The sequence below is a fragment of the Anopheles coustani genome (assembly GCF_943734705.1).
Source record: "Anopheles coustani chromosome X unlocalized genomic scaffold, idAnoCousDA_361_x.2 X_unloc_9, whole genome shotgun sequence".
NCBI lineage: Eukaryota > Metazoa > Arthropoda > Insecta > Diptera > Culicidae > Anopheles > Anopheles coustani.
In genome coordinates, this window is record NW_026525203.1 from 304,488 (window position 1) to 315,000 (window position 10,513).

The following is a 10,513-nucleotide window of genomic DNA, read 5'->3' on the forward strand; positions in this document are numbered from 1 at the left end:
TGTCTGAACTACACTAAAAAGTTACCACATCAAGCAAGGCAAAGTACCTAGGTGAACCCTAGCAAGAAACACGGACCAAGTCAGATGGCCTAAGTCAAGAGAACAAGTGACCTAGGCAAAGTTGTATGACGGTGAGGACCCTGAAAAATCTGGTTAGTGTAGTTTAGACAGGGGAGGTTTTTGGGTCGGCTGAACCTCCTTATTTTGGGTTTTGACCTCCTCAAGAAGCTACACCTAGGCAAACTGCCTAGGGTGAAAGTGCGAAGACCAATCGAATAGTAAGACAAGTTTTGACCGATCGCCCTAGGCAAGCTTGTATGAAGAAAGGGACCCTATGGGTCATATGGAAATACATGAAAAATCGGCTAAGTCCCAAAATTGGGATGTCTGAACTACACTAAAAAGTTACCACAGCAAGCAAGGCAAAGTACCTAGGTGAACCCTAGGAAGAAACACGGACCAAGTCAGATGGCCTAAGTCAAGAGTACAAGTGACCTAGGCAAAGTTGTATGGCGCTGAGGACCCTGAAAAATCGGGTTAGTGTAGTTCAGACAGGGGAGGTTTCTGGGTCGGCTGAACCTCCTTATTTCGGGTTTTGGCCTCCTCAAGAAGACAGACCTAGGCAAAGTGCCTAGGGTGAAAGTGCGAAGACCAATCGAATAGTAAGACAAGTTTTGACCGATCGCCCTAGGCAAGCTTGTATGAAGAAAGGGACCCTATGGGTCATATGGAAATATACGAAAAATCGGCTAAGTCCCGAAATTGGGATGTCTGAACTACACTAAAAAGTTACCACATCAAGCAAGGCAAAGTACCTAGGTGAACCCTAGGAAGAAACACGGACCAAGTCAGATGGCCTAAGTCAAGAGTACAAGTGACCTAGGCAAAGTTGTATGGCGCTAAGGACCATGAAAAATCGGGTTAGTGTAGTTAAGACAGGGGAGGTTTCAGGGTCGGCTGGACCTCCTTATTTCGGGTTTTGGCCTCCTCAAGAAGACAGACCTAGGCGAACTGCCTAGGGTGAAAGTGCGAAGACCAATCGAATAGTAAGACAAGTTTTGACCGATCGCCCTAGGCAAGCTTGTATGAAGAAAGGGACCCTATGGGTCATATGGAAATATACGAAAAATCGGCTAAGTCCCGAAATTGGGATGTCTGAACTACACTAAAAAGTTACCACATCAAGCAAGGCAAAGTACCTAGGTGAACCCTAGGAAGAAACACGGACCAAGTCAGATGGCCTAAGTCAAGAGTACAAGTGACCTAGGCAAAGTTGTATGGCGCTAAGGACCATGAAAAATCGGGTTAGTGTAGTTAAGACAGGGGAGGTTTCAGGGTCGGCTGGACCTCCTTATTTCGGGTTTTGGCCTCCTCAAGAAGACAGACCTAGGCGAACTGCCTAGGGTGAAAGTGCGAAGACCAATCGAATAGTAAGACAAGTTTTGACCGATCGCCCTAGGCAAGCTTGTATGAAGAAAGGGACCCTATGGGTCATATGGAAATACATGAAAAATCGGCTAAGTCCCAAAATTAGGATGTCTGAACTACACTAAAAAGTTACCACATCAAGCAAGGCAAAGTACCTAGGTGAACCCTAGGAAGAAACACGGACCAAGTCGGATGGCCTAAGTCAAGAGTACAAGTGACCTAGGCAAAGTTGTATGGCGCTGAGGACCCTGAAAAATCGGGTTAGTGTAGTTCAGACAGGGGAGGTTTCAGGGTCGGCCGAACCTCCTTATTTCGGGTTTTGGCCTCCTCAAGAAGACAGACCTAGGCGAACTGCCTAGGGTGAAAGTGCGAAGACCAATCGAATAGTAAGACAAGTTTTGACCGATCGCAATAGGCAAGCTTGTATGAAGAAAGGGACCCTATGGGTCATATGGAAATATACGAAAAATCGGCTAAGTCCCAAAATTGGGATGTCAGAACTACACTATAAAGTTACCACATTAGCAAGGCAGACTTGTATGAAGAACGGGACCCTGGTGAAAGTAGCAAATATCCCAAACCGAACATGAATATTATACACACAAGAGTACGAACATAAAGGAACACGGACCAAGCGTACCGAGAGAATCGGTACTATAGAACCCTCGTGGTTCTACACAAAGACTTTATGTTAGGGGTTCAAGCCCCATAGTACTCAAACGGTGACAGTAGCAAATATCCCAAAACGAACGTGAATCTTATTCACAAGAGTACGAACATAAAGGAACACGGACCAAGCGTACCGAGAGAATCGGTACTATAGAGCCCTCGTGGTTCTACACAAAGACTTTATGTTCGGGGTTCACACCCCAAATCGAACGTGGAATTTACTTTCTGATGGTCATGCGGTCGTCCAAAGGGGTCTAGTATCCTGGGATGACAAGCATCACGGGCACAGCTCGTATCAAAACAGTCGAAGAGGCCCGCGAAAGCTTGCTTTCCATGGCTATGCGATGCACAAATTGAGTTTACTCACCGTAGTATAAAACGAACGAACCGAACCTATCCGAGTAGGGATAATGGGCGCAGTAACATACTTCTGTGACCCAGCGAGAGTTGAACGAGGTGACATGAACTGTCAGTGGCTTATATCAGATGGGATACATACATGAGATTGCTTTCAAATCTACACTCGAAAACCTAACCAAGTAAAAGCGAACGTGGGGAGGATTCGAAACCGGTAACGATATCTTAAGCTGGAAAGAGTCATCACTATGGATACATATTATGCGAAACCAATCAAGTGCTCATTACTGATCCAAAACCGAAGAGCACTAGTGAACACCTTAATCTCACCCTAGTTCACATCCAAGTGATCGACCACGTGTGTGAAGCAAAGACCAATCGAATTCCTGAATGAACCGAACACTATGAACAAATGGCCAAAAACGTTATAACTATCCAAACATACTACTATCTAGCGAAAGTCATCACGATGGAACCATACCATGATCTTTAACCTATAGCGCTCACCATATTCCTACCCAGAGTGCAAGTGAACAGATTGCTCACCCCTACCCAGTTCACAACCACGTGATCGACTAACATACCGAGGTTACCACAAGTCAAAGTTATACGTTTACAAGCGCAAGACCAATCGAAAACCCCGAAAGCAATCTCGACCCAAAATGTATTATCCGTGAGTGTAGTCGAGTCTCGTACTCGTCATCTGTAATCGTCGGATAGAATATCCAGTACACGGTTGTCTTTCCAAATGAAATCTACATACAGAACTCGCTCTTGGCAAATGGGTGGCAATGGCGCAATCAGGAGCGAGTTCCCGTCCGGGTGCCAAGTGATTGGCAAATGTCTGGGGGAAAGCAACCATATGTTGATTTGTCTGTTAGTGTACTGGGTGTTTGAGGTATGTAGTATCCACGCTTGGTTGGGTGTGTCAGAGGACCGTGAATGCGTTCGCAACCCCAATTGGGGTACATCGGGAATGATTTTGTGGAACCGATGTGCCCGGCACACACTAAGTTTTGTTGCAAGTTAATAGTGTGCCATGTCCGGGGGGGTTGTGATTAAACTCTGGTGAATTGCGTACTGTGGTGATTGGGGTATGAAAGCCCCGCAGTTGCAATGATCGGACGCGCCTAGCGTGTCCTTTAGTTGATGGTAGGGAAATGAAGGCCCTTGTCAGCTCACCTAAGTATTCATGGAAGTTTGGCATAAGGTCGCTGTGGTAGGGGTATGAAGGCCCCGTCAGCGCATGCACAATCGGGCGCACGAGCGCTTAGCGGAGTCGAATGCCGCTCAAGTGCCTGTCCGGTGCATCGGGTGTGTGTGATACGAGGGCAATGAGGTTCGCACGGGGGCTCGCCTCCCGTGTGCTACCGGACTTGACAACATATAGAACGTGGTGTTTGCTCCTCCGGGTGCAATGGGACAATGAACATTCGAACGCAAAGTCGGAATTCTGGTTGATCCTACCAGTAATATACGCTCGTCTCAAAGGTTAAGCCATGCATGTCTAAGTACAAACAGATTTAATGTGAAACCGCATAAGGCTCAGTATAACAGCTATAATTTACGAGATCATCAACCTAGTTACTTGGATAACTGTGGAAAATCTAGAGCTAATACATGCAACATGCCAGGACCCTCGCGGGAACTGGTGCACTTATTAGTCAAACCAATCGCGGGTTCTCCGTGTCATTGAGTTGAAGTCTGGATAATGATGCTGATCGTATGGTCTCGCACCGACGACAGATCTCGCAAATATCTGCCCTATCAACTATGGATGGTAGTATAGAGGACTACCATGGTTGCAACGGGTAACGGGGAATCAGGGTTCGATTCCGGAGAGGGAGCCTGAGAAATGGCTACCACATCCAAGGAAGGCAGCAGGCGCGTAAATTACCCAATCCCGGGACGGGGAGGTAGTGACGAGAAATAACAATATGAAACTCTTTAATGATGTTTCATAATTGGAATGAGTAGAGCATAAATCCTTCTACGAGGATCAAGTGGAGGGCAAGTCTGGTGCCAGCAGCCGCGGTAATTCCAGCTCCACTAGCGTATATTAAAATTGTTGCGGTTAAAACGTTCGAAGTTGATACTTGTCCAACACAGTCCGGCTCCGCCGACCCGGTCAACCCGTGGTCGGTGGGCCAAGTCGGAATCTGGTTGCGACTCAATGGTGTGGTAGGGCACCAAGTCTGTGTCATGGTGTGCCCTTCAACGGGTGCAAGTGTAACATAGAGCTCGACCGCTCACGTTTACCTTGAACAAATTAGAGTGCTTAAAGCAGGGTGCCCAAACGCCCTAGAATAATCTTGCATGGAATAATGGAATACGACCTTGGTCTAATCTTTCATTGGTTTGTACTCAGACCGGAGGTAATGATTAACAGAAGTAGTTGGGGACACTAGTATTACGGCGCGAGAGGTGAAATTCGTAGACCGTCGTAAGACTAACTAAAGCGAAGGCATTTGTCAAGGATGCTTTCTTTAATCAAGAACGAAAGTTAGAGGATCGAAGGCGATTAGATACCGCCCTAGTTCTAACCGTAAACGATGCCAACTAGCAATTGGGAGACGCTACAACCAGGTGCTCTCAGTAGCTTCCGGGAAACCAAAGTCAGGTTCCGGGGGAAGTATGGTTGCAAAGTTGAAACTTAAAGGAATTGACGGAAGGGCACCACAATGAAATGGAGCTTGCGGTTCAATTTGACTCAACACGGGAAAACTTACCAGGTCCGAACTTATGGAGGTGAGACAGATTAATAGCTCTTTCTCAAATTTAAGGGTAGTGGTGCATGGCCGTTCTTAGTTCGTGGATTGATTTGTCTGGTTAATTCCGATAACGAACGTGACTCACATATGCTAACTAGAACGCAGTCAGCGTTAATGCGTCGATGCCGATTGGAACGGGTTAGGACCTTTCGGTGGAGTATGACCTGACACCTTCGCTGTTCGTGTGCGCAAGTGCACTTACGGTACGCTGCTTAGCAGGACAATTTGTGTTTAGCAAAATGAGATCGAGCGATAACAGGTCCGTGATGCCCTTAGATGTTCTGGGCTACACGCGTGCTACAATGTGGGTAGCAGCGTGTCTCCTATTCCGAGAGGAACGGGAAATCACTCAAATACTCACTTAGTAGGGATTATGGATTGCAATGGTCCATATGAACTCGGAACTTCTAGTAAGTGCTGGTCATCAGCCAGCGTTGAATACGTCCCTGCCCTTTGTACACACCGCCCGTCGCTACTACCGATGGATTATTTAGTGAGGTCTTTGGAGATGATCGTTCGCTGGATCCTCGTGAACCGCGTCTGCTTTATCGAAGTTGACCGAACTTGATGATTTAGAGGAAGTAAAAGTCGTAACAAGGTTTCCGTAGGTGAACCTGCGGAAGGATCATTAGTGGCCAAGTGATCCTTCCAGAAGTCCGAACCTGCGGGTTGAGACTTCGGCACAAGTTGCCATATGATAATTGACGAAACACTATAGAAGTCCGAACCTGCGGGTTGAGACTTCGGCACAAGTTGCCATATGATAATTGACGAAACACTATAGAAGTCCGAACCTGCGGGTTGAGACTTAGGCACACGTTGCCTTATACATGACTTCGAACAAATACACAAGTCCGAACCTGCGGGTTGAGACTTAGGCACAAGTTGCCTTATACATGACTTCGAACAAATACACAAGTCCGAACCTGCGGGTTGAGACTTAGGCACAAGTTGCCATATGAAAGTTGACGAAACACTAACAAGTCCGAACCTGCGAGTTGAGACTTAGGCACACGTTGCCTTATACATGACTTCGAACAAATACACAAGTCCGAACTTGCGGGTTGAGACTTAGGCACAAGTTGCCTTATACATACATTGGCCAAATAAACAGAAGTCCGAACCTGCGGGTTGAGACTTAGGCACAAGTTGCCATATTATATTCGATCAAACACTAAGTAGTCCGAACCTGCGGGTTGAGACTCAAGACCGTAACAAGATGTCACTATACAAGTCCGAACCTAAGGGTTGAGACTTAATGCGATCTAGATACCAAGTTGACATCCAATACCTGTTGAGCAAAACCAAAGATTCCCTGTTCTCGAATGATTACACTATATAACAGGGAATCATGAAGAAATCAAGCAAGCGTGAAACAAAGTCATCACTTGGGCATGCTCGATAGCCAACCACATGACCTTAACCTAAGAGAGCATGCAAACCACATGATACCTATAAACGATTAACCCGCCCTAGTTCAATCGTTCACCAAGTGATGACTTCAGTATGGCTAAGAGAAAAACTTTTGAATGGGAAAAACTCTAAGTCCGAACCTCCGGGTTGAGACTTCCGCGTCGGAGGTGGGCGCACCTCCTATCCGAAAGATGGTGAATCAGGGGTGTTCGATCAGCAATGGTCGGATGCCCCGTCGTAGTCCAACTATGACAATCAAAGTCAAGACCTCCGGGTTGAGACTTCCGCGTCCGGAGGTACGCGTACCGCCTACCCGAAAGATGGTGAATCAGGGGTGTTCGATCAGCAATGGTCGGATGCCCCGTCGTAGTCCAACTATGACAATCAAAGTCAAGACCTCCGGGTTGAGACTTCCGCGTCGGAGGTGGGCGCACCTCCTATCCGAAAGATGGTGAATCAGGGGTGTTCGATCAGCAATGGTCGGATGCCCCGTCGTAGTCCAACTATGACAATCAAAGTCAAGACCTCCGGGTTGAGACTTCCGCGTCCGGAGGTACGCGTACCGCCTACCCGAAAGATGGTGAATCAGGGGTGTTCGATCAGCAATGGTCGGATGCCCCGTCGTAGTCCAACTATGACAATCAAAGTCAAGACCTCCGGGTTGAGACTTCCGCGTCCGGAGGTACGCGTACCGCCTACCCGAAAGATGGTGAATCAGGGGTGTTCGATCAGCAATGGTCGGATGCCCCGTCGTAGTCCAACTATGACAATCAAAGTCAAGACCTCCGGGTTGAGACTTCCGCGTCCGGAGGTACGCGTACCGCCTACCCGAAAGATGGTGAATCAGGGGTGTTCGATCAGCAATGGTCGGATGCCCCGTCGTAGTCCAACTATGACAATCAAAGTCAAGACCTCCGGGTTGAGACTTTCTAAGAGTACAAGCATAAAGGAACACGGACCAAGCCGTACCGAGAGAATCGGTACTAGAGCCCTTGTGGTTCTACATTGAGAGAGCCCTCGTGGTTCTCATTAGGGGCTTTATGCAAGTCGTACTCAATACTGTGGTGTGAAGTATAAAGTATAGAGTCCTCCACTGGTCCACGCTGCTCCGGCGGTCCTGGGTAAGATAGTTCATTCTAGCTTGCCCTATGTGGAAGAGGACTCTATACCCTACCTGTTGAGCTTGAAACAAAGTCATCACTTGGGCATGCTCATATTGCCATACACAATTACATTATATTCGAATGAGCATGCAAGCGACCCTATATAGACCGAACCAAAACGATAGATACCGCCGTAGTTCACCCCCACCAAGTGATGACTTCAGTATGGCTAGTGTGTGAAGTATAAAGTATAGTCCTCCCCTGGTCCACACTGCTTCGGCGGTCCTGGGTAAGATAGTTAGTTCTAGCTTGCCCTATGTGGAAGAGGACACAATACTTAATACTGTGGTGTAATGGACAAGGTATAGTCCTCCACTGGTCCACGCTGCTCCGGCGGTCCTGGGTAAGATAGTTAATTCTAGCTTGCCCTATGTGGAAGAGGACTCAATACCCTACCTGTTGAGCTTGAAACAAAGTCATCACTTGGGCATGCTCATATTGCCATACAATATTCCATTATCTACTAATGAGCATGCAGCTATATAATTATAACCTGTAAACGATTACCCCGCCGTAGTTCAGCGCTTCAACCAAGTGAAGACTTCAGTATGGCTAGTGTGTGAAGTATAAAGTATAGTCCTCCCCTGGTCCACACTGCTTCGGCGGTCCTGGGTAAGATAGTTAGTTCTAGCTTGCCCTATGTGGAAGAGGACACAATACTTAATACTGTGGTGTAATGGACAAGGTATAGTCCTCCACTGGTCCACGCTGCTCCGGCGGTCCTGGGTAAGATAGTTCATTCTAGCTTGCCCTATGTGGAAGAGGACTCAATACCCTACCTGTTGAGCTTGAAACAAAGTCATCACTTGGGCATGCTCATATTGCCATACAATATTCCATTATCTACTAATGAGCATGCAGCTATATAATTATAACCTGTAAACGATTACCCCGCCGTAGTTCAGCGCTTCAACCAAGTGAAGACTTCAGTATGGCTAGTGTGTGAAGTATAAAGTATAGTCCTCCCCTGGTCCACACTGCTTCGGCGGTCCTGGGTAAGATAGTTAGTTCTAGCTTGCCCTATGGTGGAAGAGGACACCATACTTAATACTGTGGTGTAATGAACAAAGTATAGTCCTCCACTGGTCCACGCTGCTTTGCAGTCCTGGGTAAGATAGTTAATTCTAGCTTGCCCTATGTGGAAGAGGGCATACAAGACAAAGTATAGTTCTCCCCTGGTCCACGCTGCTTCGGCGGTCCTGGGTAAGATAGTTAATTCTAGCTTGCCCTATGTGGAAGAGAGCATACATGAACCAAGAACGAAGGTTATGATCGAGGAATGATTCGACAACTAACCGATGGTATGAAATGTGAAGAATTCAAGCAAGCACACAATCAAGTCATCACTTGGGCATGCTCGATAGCCAACCTCATGACATTAACCTAGTAGAGCATGCGAAAACCAATATATATGTAAACGATGCCCCTCCCTAGTTCAGCGCTTCAACCAAGTGATGACTTCAGAATGGCTAAATCAAATCGGTTCAAAACATACCATCGGTACCCTATTGAAACACACAAGTCGATATCAAACCTCATGATTGTGTAGTCCTCCACTGGTCCACGCCGCTTCGGCGGTCCTGGGTAAGATAGTTCATTCTAGCTTGCCCTATGTGGAAGAGGGCACATTACTCAATACTGTGGTGTTATGAACAAAGTATAGTCCTCCACTGGTCCACGCTGCTCCGGCGGTCCTGGGTAAGATAGTTCATTCTAGCTTGCCCTATGTGGAAGAGGGCATACAAGACAAAGTATAGTTCTCCCCTGGTCCACGCTGCTTCGGCGGTCCTGGGTAAGATAGTTAATTCTAGCTTGCCCTATGTGGAAGAGAGCATACATGAACCAAGAACGAAGGTTATGATCGAGGAATGATTCGACAACTAACCGATGGTATGAAATGTGAAGAATTCAAGCAAGCACAAAATCAAGTCATCACTTGGGCATGCTCGATAGCCAACCCTATGACATTAACCTAGTAGAGCATGCAAAAACCAATATATATGTAAACGATGCCCCTCCCTAGTTCAGCGCTTCAACCAAGTGATGACTTCAGAATGGCTAAATCAAATCGGTTCAAAACATACCATCGGTACCCTATTGAAACACACAAGTCGATATCAAACCTCATGATTGAGTAGTCCTCCACTGGTCCACGCCGCTTCGGCCGTCCTGGGTAAAATGGAACATTCCAGCTTGCCCTATGTGGAAGAGGGCACATTACTCAATACTGTGGTGTGAAGTATAAAGTTCAGTTCTCCCCTGGTCCACGCTGCTTCGGCGGTCCTGGGTAAGATAGTTCATTCTAGCTTGCCCTATGTGGAAGAGGACACTTAATACTTCGTCTCTAAGCGGCGGCTTGACTCCTCCCTACGGGGAACGGGTTTACGCGCACAGCGGCGGCTTACGCACTATGGCAGTCATGGATGCCTTACGTTTCTATGAAAAGTGTGTTCCTCCCCTGGTCCACGCTGCTTCGGCAGTCCTGGGTAAGATAGTTAGTTCTAGCTTGCCCTATGTGGAAGAGGACACGTAGACTTACTGTGGTGTGAAGTATAAAGTTCAGTTCTCCCCTGGTCCACGCCGCTTCGGCCGTCCTGGGTAAAATGGATTCATCCAGCTTGCCCTATGTGGAATGAGGACACTTTATGCTTCGTCTCTAAGCGGCGGCTTGCTCCTCCCTACGGGGAACGGGTATACGCGCACAGCGGCGGC